Source organism: Choloepus didactylus, chromosome 21 (genome assembly GCF_015220235.1).
Source record: "Choloepus didactylus isolate mChoDid1 chromosome 21, mChoDid1.pri, whole genome shotgun sequence".
Lineage (NCBI taxonomy): Eukaryota > Metazoa > Chordata > Mammalia > Pilosa > Megalonychidae > Choloepus > Choloepus didactylus.
This window is the reverse complement of record NC_051327.1, coordinates 9,640,435-9,652,882: the sequence shown is the minus strand read 5'-3', so window position 1 is coordinate 9,652,882 and position 12,448 is coordinate 9,640,435. Positions and strand designations below refer to the sequence as shown.

Genomic DNA, 12,448 nt, shown 5'->3' with positions numbered 1-12,448 from the left:
ACGTAATCAGCCACAGATGCAATCAATTGATGATTTAATAAACCAGCCTTCTGGTTTATTACCAGCCACATATGTCTTTGTAATAACAGTTAGGCCAGTGCTTCCTTGACTAGACGCTTGGGCACCATCACTTGGCCAAGTTGACACATGAACCTGACCATCACAGTCCACCCCTTGTCAACTTCACAGTTATATACATCACCTTAAACCACACTTAATCTCTAAATAGAATACAAAAACAGACATATGTTTCACCCAACCATACTCAGCTCTACTGCATACAACTAGAAATGCACTAAATCTCTCCAGAATATGGTGCAAGTCCTTGGGTAACTTTCACTCAAATTTGGTAACCCATGACTTAAATATTATGAAATGAACAATACAACTTATGTAATATGATAGGATAAGATAGAGAAGAAAACAAAGTTATTTGCTTTCTGTACAAATACAAACATACTCATAACAAAACAAGGAGGAAATATTATGCCATCACAATCCTCATTTCTGTAACCAGTCACATGGTCATAGATCATATTTATCATTACCTTCTTCCACTACCTGTTCCATGTTCCCTTTACTCACAGAAAGCATTTCAGGTGGCCTTGTTACTTTGCCTGGTGGGGTGACCCCAACCTTCATTCCTGAAGTTTCTGGACCACTGGTAGTCCTGCCTGGATTGGGTTGTTGCAGTTTTCCATTGTCCTTAATCACAGGGCATGGTAGTACTAAGAGATGCCCTAGAGGATCTCCTGTATTACAGGAAAACTCTTCTTTACCTGCATTGTGTAGTTGCAGTCCTATTTCTCCTTGATAGTCAGGATCAATCACCCCAGCCACTACAGGAATCCCCTACCATCCTTGTTGATTCAGGGGCATAAGCTCAAAGTGGCCAGGTGGCAGCCTTAACTTCAAGTTCAATGGAATAAATTTTGTGTCTCCTTGTGGGAGCACTCCTGTTTTTGGAACTAAGACTTGTAAACCACAGAGATTAAGATTGCAGGGACAGAAACCAAAAATTTTCTTAGGGGATCACTAGGCATGATAGTGAGTGGTGTCACAACAATTTCCAACCCTTGATTCCTTGAACCATGAATCCTGGCAATGAGAGAAACAGCACCATAGAGTGGATGCTGATTTAGAGCATACACAGCCTCCTGGAGAACACTGTTGCAGCCCTCAAGGTATTACCACCTAGTTGGTGCCATAATTGAGTCTTCAAAAGGCCATTCCACTGTTCTATCAACACAGCTGCCTCTGAATGACAGGGAGTATGGTAAGACCAGAGAATTCCATGAGAATGTGCAGAACTATCTATAAACCGCACCTGAGTTTTCTCTTCCTTAATCAACTGATTGTAAGGAACTCCCCATAAGGCCATAGCTATGGGCTAGGAAAGAGAATGTAATCTGGCAGGAGTGGGGGCCATGGACATTTGGGCCACTTCCTCATGTAGCTTACTTGTATCTTCCGGACCTGCTCAAGCCCTAACTCATATATACCATTTCCGTTTTATGATGGCATGCTTCTGTGCATGCCCAAATTTATGGCTTGGCATGTCAGACAACACCCAGCTCAGGTCTCACGGTAACTTGGTGGCCCAGTGTTAGGCCTTCTGTCTCTACTAAATCCCAATATAAGGCCAAAAGGTGTTTCTCAAAAGGAAATTAGTTATCTAAAAGGATGGTAAGGTTTTACTCCAAAATAGTAAGGACCTGCATTGTGATTCCCCTACAGGAGCCTGCCAAAGTCTCCAAATAGCACGTCTGTGACTGATACTTCCAATACCATTGTGTCATATGAATCATATGGTCCAAGTGGCAGAACAGATTTCACAGCAGCATGGATGTGTTCCACAGCCTCATCTTTTTACATCTCCCTCAAAACTAGAAACTTTTCTGGTCACTTGCTAAGTGGGCCAGAGTAGCAAACTGAAATAAAGAATATGATGTCTCCAAAATCCGAAAAGGCTAACTAGGTATTGTGCCTCTTTTTCGGTTGTAAGGAGGGGTCAGATACAACAGCTTATCCATTACATTAGAAGGGATTTCTCAACATGCCCCACACCACTGGACACCTAGAAATTTTATTGAGGTGGAAGGCCCCTGTATTTTTCTTGGATTTATCTCCCTCCCTCTGACATGCAAATGCCTTAAAAATAAGTCTAGAATAGTTGCTGCTTCTTCCTCACTAGATCCAATCAACATATCTCAATATAATGGACCAGTGTGATGTCTTCTGAGAGGATGAAATGATCAAGATCCCTGCTGACAATATTATGACATAGGGCTGAAAAGTTGATATATCCCTGAGGTAAGATACTGAAGGTATATTGCTGGACTTGCCATCTGAATGCAAACTGTTTCTGGTGGTCCTTCCTAGCAGCTATTAAGAAAAAACCCATTTGCCAGATCAATAGCTGGCACCAGGTACCAAGGGATATGTTGATTTGCTTAAGCAATGTTACCACATCTGGAATAGCAGCTGAAATTGGAGTTACAACCTGATTAAGTTTACAATAATCCACTGTCATCTTCCAAGATCCATATGTTTTCTGCACTGGTCAAATAGGAGAATTGAATGGGATGTGGTGGGAATCAACATCCCTGCACACTTCAAGTCCTTAAGAGTAGCATTAATCTCTGTAATCCCTCTAGGAATCCAGTATTTCTTCTGTTTTAATATTTTGCTAGACAGGGACAGTTCTAGTGGCTTCCACCTGGTCTTTCTTACCATAATATCCCTCAGTCCATGAGTCAGGGAACCAGTGTGCTGATTCTGCCAGTTGCTGTGTATGTCTATTCCAATTATGCATTTTGTAACTGGAGAAATGAACACAGAATGGGTCTGGGGACCAACTGGAACCACCATGAAATGGACCTGACCTAAAACTCCATCAATCACCTGACCTCCTTAAGCCCCTACTCTGACTGGTAGATAAGAGTGACATTTTATACCTTCTGGAATTTTTGTCACTTCTGAGCTAGTGTCTAATAATCCCCCAAATATCTGATCATCTCCTTTTCCCCAATGCAGTTACCCTGGTAAAATGCCTTAGTTTCCCTTGGGGAAAGCTTGGAGGAAGATTAATAATATAAATTTTTGGCAGTGTAACAGGGTCCTTCCCTTCATTTAAGGGGCTCTGGGTCTGCAGACTGTCTCAATTCTGGGAATTGATTAAGGGGCCATGACTCTCTATTTTTGTAATTCAAGGTAGATTTTTGTTCACTTGACCTAGAATTCTTCTGCTTACACAGATCAAAAATGTACTTGGTCTGCCCATCTATTTTACTTCTAGGCACTCCATGATCTACTGGCCAGTGCCATAGGTTTCTGTGTCTGAGACTATTTTGACTGTTGCTTTGAGTCTGCTTTCCATTATGGTAGCCATGCCTACCTCATCTTTGGTGATTAAATGCTGACATGTGGCATCTGCCAACTCAGAAACTGATTATCCCCATTGTGTTTAAGGATTCTAGCTCAGTGAGAACAGTACCCGCAGTAATATCTGACCTACAGAGAAGGATGAATACAGAGCTCTTAAGGGATGTTGAAGCTAGTTTCACAACCATATCCCTCGTAGTCCTAGTAAAAGGTGTGTCTTCTAGACATTCCTGTGGTATGTGAACATGTCTTCCATGAGAAATCCACTCTAACATTACAATCTCTCTAAGCCTTTGGATCCCCTCCTCTACATTACACCAGGACAGTTCTGGCATTTTGACCTCAGGAAATGTGGGCCACCTTTGGCCCATGTTACAGCCAACCACCCAAACAAACTGTTAATATCCTTTCTAACCCCTTAAACAACACTGAATGCAGAATCTCTGCTTACTCAGCCCATATCAATAAATTCAGCCTGATCCAACTTTATATTTCTTCCACCATTATCTCACACCTTTAATATTCATTCCCACACATATTTCCCTGATTTCTGTCTATATAAATTGGAAAATGTATGCAGTTCCTTACAAATGTGGTATACTTCCTAATGGGTCATACTTTGTACCTCACCTTTTGGGATCTCTTGGGACTTTAATCTAGTCACAGGTCTTGAAGAAAAGAGTGGTGGGAGTGGGTCATGAAAAGAATTAGAAGTAAATTACCTCAGGACATTCCATTGCACTTTCATCTGCTGAAAGAGGATTAATCTCTCTAGACAGAGGAGTGAGGGCTATTTCCTCAGGGGTGGTGATTAGAGGTTTGGCAGGCATGGAAGTGTTAATCTCCTTAGATGGAGGTTGGATAGTAGGCTCCTCAGGGCAGACTGGATGTCAGGAAGCTGTTTCCTCAAGGAAGGCTGGAAGTTGGGTAGCTATCTCCTCAGGTCAGACTGGAGGTGGGGTCTGTTTTCTCAGGGCAAGCTTGAGGTGTGTGGCCATTTCCTCAGGGCAGGCCATTACAGGTATACATAGGAAAGACTCAGCAGAATCCAGGGTTCCAATGTCCCCACTGCCATCATTATCGACCCATATGTCCCCATCTTAATTTTCAGGATTCTATTCTTTTTCACAGTCAATGTCTTTACTTTGACAGCAGACACTCTGCAAGGTTGAGATTTTAGTTGACAGCATCAATCTGCTGCTCACACAATGAGACTCGATCTGCTTTTCAGATATCTCAAGTCTGTGGCCAAAGGAAATAAGATTTTCTTTCAGAGAACATATAGAAATCTTTACAGTTGTCATACTGTTCTTAAGTTTCAAATTTGAAGCCTTCAGCTCATCCCTTTCTCTTATAACTGTATCCAGTGTACGCCAATATGCTTTCCTCCACAAGATTCCATCAAAGAACATGGTTTTTTTCTGGGGGACATAATACATGCAAACTGGTACATTCCACCCCCTGGACCCCAGAAAAACATAATATTTCCATATGCAAAATACATTCATCCCATCACAATATCACAGAAACTTAAATCATTTCTGTAACAGTAGTTAAGTACAAGATCTCATCAAAATCAATTACTGGCATGTTCAGTCCTAAAGCCTAATTCTTCTTTAGCTGTGGATCTGTGAAACTTAGAACAAGTTATGTGCTTCCAATATACAAAGGAGGGACAGTCATAGGATAGACATTCCCATTGCCAAAAGGAGAAACTGAAAGGAAAACAGAGTTTAAGGGAAAAAAACAATTCCTAAAACCCACCGGGCACACTCTATTAGATTTCAAAGTCAGAGTCATTTAGAGAATGGCATTTTATTCTTGGGGCTTGAGACAGCAGGAGTCTAACCCTTCCTAAGGGCTTTTGAAGCAGCCCTTTTTTCTCCAAACTCTGGGTTGACTGCTCCAACATATCCACACATTGGGGAGAACTTTTTTTGGCCCCACCCTCCTCAATCATCAGTGCAGCACCCAGATTCTCTTCCATCTCTGGGACACATGCTCAACCCCTTCAGAACAGTGGGGTGGTGGCCAGGCTTTCCTCAACCTCTGGGGCAAACTCACCCTTTCCATGTGCGTGGGCCATTCTGCTCTCCCAGCCTGAGACCTTTTGATTCCAGACCTCAACCTCCTTGGCTCTGTCTTTGAAGACATTTTTTCCTTCAGTTTGTTCCTCTGTCCCCTCTAGTCCAGACCAGTAGTGGCTCTGTCTATAAAGACCTCACAAAAATTCTGTTGGCTTTGCATGAAGCACACAGGGGTCAAAACCATCAAACAATAGGACTTTCCACAAATCCTGTCTAGATAACTCCATCTCTGATCCCACTTGTACTGAAATGGTGGTCAAGTTCCATGATTGGTTAAATCCTCGTGTGGGGCTGAAGCTTCTGGGGTTCCACCCCCAGAAGCCTGGAATTTTCCAAACCATCAGCTTCTGGTTTCTTTGAACCCAAGAGTTCAGTTCTAAGTTTATCTTTCTCAGCTCACATTTTAATATAAGCTGCAAGGAGAAGCCATGCTATATCTACAACTTTTAGCTTTGAAATCTCATCAGCCAAGTATCCCAGATCATCACTCAAATTCTTCCTTCCATCTGACAGCAGGACTCAATTTTGCCAAATTCTCTGCCACTTTAAAATAAGGATCACCTTTCTTCCAGTTAGCAACAATACATTCATCATTTATGCTCAAGTCCTCATCAGAAGTATCTTTAGCGTCCATATTTCTACAACCAGTCTTTTCAAAGGAGTTTAGGCCTTTTCTATCAATCTCCTCACAATTCTTCCAGAATCTTCCTCTTATCCATTTAAAAAGTTGTTCCAACATGTTTGGTATTTGCAAACTCAGCAGCACCAGCACCCCCACTTCTCTGGTACCAAAATCTGTTCCAGTTTGCCAATGCTGCCAGTACGCAAGGTACCAGAAATGGATTGGCTTTTATAAAGGGGGTTTATTTGGTTACATAGTTACAGTCTTAAGGCCACAAAACATCCAAGATAACACATCAACAATTGGGTACCTTCACTGGAGAAGGGCCAATGGTGTCCAGAAAACCTCTGTTAGATGGGAAGGCACATGGCTGGCATCTGCTCCAAGTACTGATTTCAAAATTGCTTTCTCCCAGGATGTTCCTCTCTAGGCCACAGCTCCTCTTCCAAATGTCAGCCTCAGTTGCTCTTGGGGCATTTGTCTTCTCTTAGCTTCTCTGGAGCAATTGTATGCTTTCAACAGCACTCTTCAAACTGTCTCTTATCTGCAGCTCCTCTCTCTCAGCTTCTGTGTATTCTTCAAAGTGTCCCTCTTGGCTGTAGCAAGCTTGCTTCTTTTGTCTGAGCTTTTATAGTGTTCTACTAAACTAATCAAGACCCATGCTGAATGGGTGGGGCCACACCTTCATGAAATTATCCAGAGTTATCATACAGTTGGGTGGGGCACATCTCCATGGAAACAACCCAATGCAAATGTTCCAACTTAATCAACACCAATATGTCTGCCCTCACAAGATTGCATCAAGCATGGCTTTTTCTGGGGGACATAATACATACAAACTGGTACAGGTTTGACTGGGTACAGTCAAAAACACTGTCACCCAGAAACTTGTCTCATACAATAGTATGATTAGGAGAGTCAAATGGTGATATTTTGCATATCTCCATTGCCAACTTATGCCATGGACTATCAGTGCCATCTTGATTTTTGGAAATATTCATTAGTGCCTTTGAATCTAATCAGAGTAGAAAACCAATTGTAAAAGCCCATTTTAGGATTGTTTCTCAAGAACCACTCCTGGTTCCAAAGAGTATTAGTCAGAGTTCTCTAGGGAAACAGAATCAACAGGAGATGTCTGTGAATATGAGATTTTCTAATAGTGCCCTAAGCAACTGTGGGGGAGTACAAGTCCAAATTCCATAAGGCAGGCAGCTAACCAGCAACTCTGAAGGCCTTCAATGAATTCCCCAGGAGAGACTTGATGGCTGAAGAAGAAGTGAAACTTCTCTCTCTTCTTGCTGAAAGTCCCTCAAATGATTGGGTTAAATCCAGCTGATTGAATTCTCACATTGCAGAAGATGTTCACTTCATTGATATGATTAGCCACAGATGCAATCAATTGACTGATGATTTTAGCAAACCAGCCTTTTGTTTGATTACCAGCCACAAATATCCTGCAATAATAGGCCAGTGCTTGCTTGACCAGGACACTTGGACACCATCACTTGGCCAAGTTGACACATGAACCTGACCATCACAGTCCAACCCTTGTCAACTTGGCAGTTATACACATCACCTTAAGCAATACTCAATCTCTAAATAGAACACAAAAACAGACATATGTTTCACCTAACCATACTCAGATGACCTGTGTACAGCCAGAAATGCACTAAGTCTCTCCAGAATAGAGTGCAAGTCCTTGGTTAACATTCACTCTTAAATTTGATGTCCTATATCTTAAATACTATGAAATGAACAATACAACTTATGTCATATGATAAGGGGATAAGATAGAGGAGAAAACAAAGATATATATGTATAAAAACATACTCATGACAAAACAAGGAGGAAATATTCGTACCATCACAGTGTATATATTTATCTTTCTGTAGTTATATTTATAGCACATATAGTTGTTTCCTCAGTCACACAACTATTACCCTCCCTCAAAACATATCAACATAAAAATTGTTTTGTTGTTCTTCTCAATTTATGCTCATGTACTCTTGGCCATCAGGGAGTCAGCATGCTAAGAAGGTGGAATTATGTTGTGAAAAATTTCTCCTTTAATTTTTGTGCTTTATGCTGGCTTGGTTATATTATGTGCTTCCCTTCTTCCCTCCTTTTCTCTCCCTCCATCCCTTCTCTCCCTTCTTCCTTCCTTCCTTCTTTCCTTCCTTGTTTACATTGAGGGGCTTCACAGATAATATTGAGCTAAATAGCTCCCTGTTTTTCCTCTTTCTAGCAATCTACCTTTTTTACTCTGACAGGAAATTTGGGACTGGTTTGCATTGGTCATTGGGGATTCCCAGCTCCACAACCCCATGTACTATTTTCTAAGTGTGCTGTCATTCATGGATGCCTGCTATTCTTCAATTGTCACTCCCAAAATGTTAGTCAATTTACCAGCAGAGAATAAAACCATTTCATTATTGGATGTGCAATACAGATGTTTCTGGTTGTTACTTTTGGGACCACAGAATGTTCTCTCTTGGCTGCAATGGCTTATGATCACTATGTAGCAATCTACAACCCACTGCTGTATTCAGTTAACATGTCACCCCAGGTCTATGTGCCACTTATCATTGCTCCCTATGTTGGTGGCATTTTGAATGCTACATTGCATACAGTGGCCACATTTAGCCTATCCTTCTGTGCACCCAATGAAATTAGACATGTGTTTTGTGACATCCCTCCACTTCTTGCAATTTCTTGTTCTGACACTTACATCAACCAGCTTCTACTCTTCTACTTTGTTGGCTCTATTGAGATAATTACTATATTAATAGTCTTGATCTCTTACGGTTTTATTTGGTTGGCCATTCTGAGGATGTGTACTGCTGAAGGGAGGCAAAAAGTCTTTTCCACCTGTGGATCTCACCTAACTGGAGTGTCACTTTATCATGGGACAATCCTCTTCATGTAAGTGAGGCCAAGTTCCAGCTATGCTTTGGACCATGATATGATAGTGTCTATATTTTACACTACTGTGATTACCATGGTGAATCCTGTCATCCACAGTTTAAGGAACAAAGATGTAAAAGAGGCAATGAAAAAAGTGTTTCAGAAAAATTGGTGTATCAATAAAGTATATTTTTGGCACTGAGTCAAATGAAAAGAATGCTGTGTGTCAGTCCATTTTTTTATGGTCAGAAACTAGATAAGAAGATGGCTTGTTTTTAGGTAATGTACCGTAGACTCTTTCCCAATAAACAATTAATTAACCCTCTTGTAAAACATGTTATAAATGTAGGTTAACTATGTCATCTATATGCCTATGGATATTTTCAAACATATGCATATTAAACATTCATTGATGTACATATATTGCCGTTCTTAGTCATTTTGTGACTTGATTTTGGAGTTGATGTTTTCAGGGTTTGATGGTTTCATATATTTTCACATTTTTAACATGAATCCCTCTGCACTTATTATGAAGTTAATTCCCCTTTTGAAATCCCTGGAAGGACTTCTCTGTGATTAATTCATTTGCTCCATGTGTCCTTCCCCATTCAATGCATATAGGCCTTTAGTTGCAACTTTTGCACTCTACGGCCCAACACCATATAATGTTATTCCATTATTAAATTCTTTCCATTCCACTTTCCAATTACACATATTGATTAAACCTATTCTGAAACTCCAAAATCTATACTGAAACTACATGATAATATGTTGATTTATTTTGAATATTTTGATAGAGTGTACGTGAGGATCAGGAAATACAATGAAATTATAGTTGTGAAGAAACTACAACTGACTACAGGATGTTAGATACTCCACAGTCTGAAAAGGTAGTCCATATTTGAGTGCCCTAGAATATTGGGCTCAACTCTATCTTCTACTTTACCCTCGCTGTATGAGGAATCCACTTGCATTTGTTACTGTTCCTCAAAGTTACTCCTATTGAGCAAGGCACATAATTGAAAGATTGTCATTTCAAGGCATCCCTGCTCTGCCTTTTGTATTCTGTTATATTTATTTTGGTTCCAAGTTTTGTTCATTAGGACTAGAAACTGCTCTTGGACTAGCACCAGATAGGAGTACTCAAAGGGGGATGTATTAACCTTTGAATTACAATTTAAGTACTTGATGTGACTAATTGCTGAAGACTGAGTGTGGACCAATTTGGGAGATTAAAAAATACCTACAGGACCAGCCTTAAGGGGACCCCCACACTTTCTTGGGTTTTACTTCCTGGATTCACGAAAGGCTCCCATGGGAAAAACCCTTTTTTTCTCTGCCAGTAGGAAAGGAAGAGTAGTCATTTAAAATATTCCCAAGGCATTCTTTTCTTAAGCAGCACCTGCACTTACAGGATACTATTTTACCAGAGTCTAACTATCCTGGATTTAATAACTTACCTGAGGGAAGAGACGTATCCAACTCCAGGTCCCTGTGGGCCTCCTTTATCACCTAGGGGGTGAAAAAGAGGTGATAAACATTTGTGAAGGTCACAGTCCAGGGACACAGAATCACTAAAAGACTGAGAACTTCCCATAGGATTATAGAATATTTGCCTCCCCCCACACCTTACCAATACATTAATAGGGTTATTGTATATAAGAAGGGGAGAAAACTGTTAAGAATTGAAAGGCTTAGACCCAATTTATAAAGGAATCCCTCATGAAACCCAAAGACAACAGAGGAGTCAAAACAAGACAACAAAAAATGTTAATCACTGAAGCTCACAGCTACAGGAAGCAATGAGCACAGCATAACTCCTAGCCAGATCAGTGTAAGACTTCACACTCAAAGTCTATTTACCTTAGTTTGCATTACAAATTATTGTCTGGCTTTCAACACTAAAACACAAAGCATGTTAAAGGAAAAACAAAACAAAACAAAACAAAACAAAACACTATCCAAAGATGAGGGCAACATCAGTACCAGACCCAAATTTGTCAGAGATGTTGGAATTATCAGAGGAATAATTTAAAAGACCTGAGATTTATGTGCTAATGGCTCTAAGGGAAAAAATGGACGACATGCAGAAACTGTGAGGTAGGAGGTGATGAGCAAGATTTTGGAGTAAGACATACCTGGTACACAAGCCCCTGAGAAACAATGAAAAATGGGCAGAATTTGTCAGAATTAACTTTCCCCAAAGTCTGGAAGACAATCAAGGCTAGACAATGACTCAACAAATAATTAATGTTATTTTTGAAGTCAGGAAAAAAAAGAAAAAAAAATGTGAGAAATTTAGGACAGTCCCAGGGAAAATTTATCATCTTTTTAAAGCTTGTTAATATTAAGAATAATATCAATTGATGTTGAATGGTAAACTATGTTTGTATTCCAGAAAGAAGCCCATCTTGCTCTTAAAGTATTATCAATTTCACATATAAGTAGAATGCATTTTCTAAAACATTATTTATTTTTTGTATCTATTTTCCTGAGGTTATTCTCTATTGTTTTATTTTCTTCTAAAATGTCTTCAAATAAATGAAATTGGGATTTATTCTCTCTTATTCTGTTTTGTGAAAGCTTTGTAAAATTGACATTATTTTCCTTATAGGTCTCAAATAATTTTATATTGTAATAACCTGTGCTTTGAGAGTATGTGTCAAAGATTTTAAATGCAAATTTCTACTTCTTTTATTAGGTATAGAACTGGCACAATTTGATGTGTCTTCTTGTGTGAGTTTTGATAGTATGTTTCTTTCAAGGGTATACTGATTTCATCTAAGGTGCTATATTTATTGGCATAAAGTTATTTATAATCTTAATATTCTTTTCATATTTGTAAAATGTATGGTATGGTTATTCTCTTTCATGATATCGGCGATTCTTTTTATCTGAACAATTTAGCTATGAGTTTATCAATTTTACTGATCTGTCAAAGATCTTTTGTTTGCATTGATTGTTTTTTTATGTCATTTTGATTATCTCTGATCATTCTTGCTTTCTTTCTCATTTTTAATTTGAGATTTATTTGATCTTTTTCTAGTGTATTTTAGGTGTAAGCAAAGAAATTGATTTCAGATGTTTGTTATTACAATACATGGCTTTCTGCCGTAAATTTTCCTTTTTTTACTGCTTTAATGACATACCACAACTTTTATATGCTATGTTTAATATTCACTCAGAAAAAGATAATTTCTAATTTCCCTATTGATTTTTTTTTTTTTTTTTTTGACACACTGGTTATTTTCAGCATGTTATTTGGTTCACAAATGTTTGGATGTTTTCCAGAAATCTTTGGTAACTGATTTTTAATTGAATTCCACTCAAGACAAAGAATAATATTTGTGTAACTTAAAACCTATTAAATTTACTTAGACTTGTTTTATGTACTAGAATTACTGAAATTTATTTTATAGGCCAGAATTTTGGATACCTTAATAAGTGTTCT

General features: G+C 39.2%; 1 pseudogene; it reads left to right on the top strand.

The window, feature by feature from the left end:
* The first annotated feature begins 7,844 nt into the window (after nucleotides 1-7,844).
* Nucleotides 7,845-9,208, top strand: LOC119518236 (annotated as a pseudogene).
* Nucleotides 9,209-12,448: the final 3,240 nt, after the last annotated feature.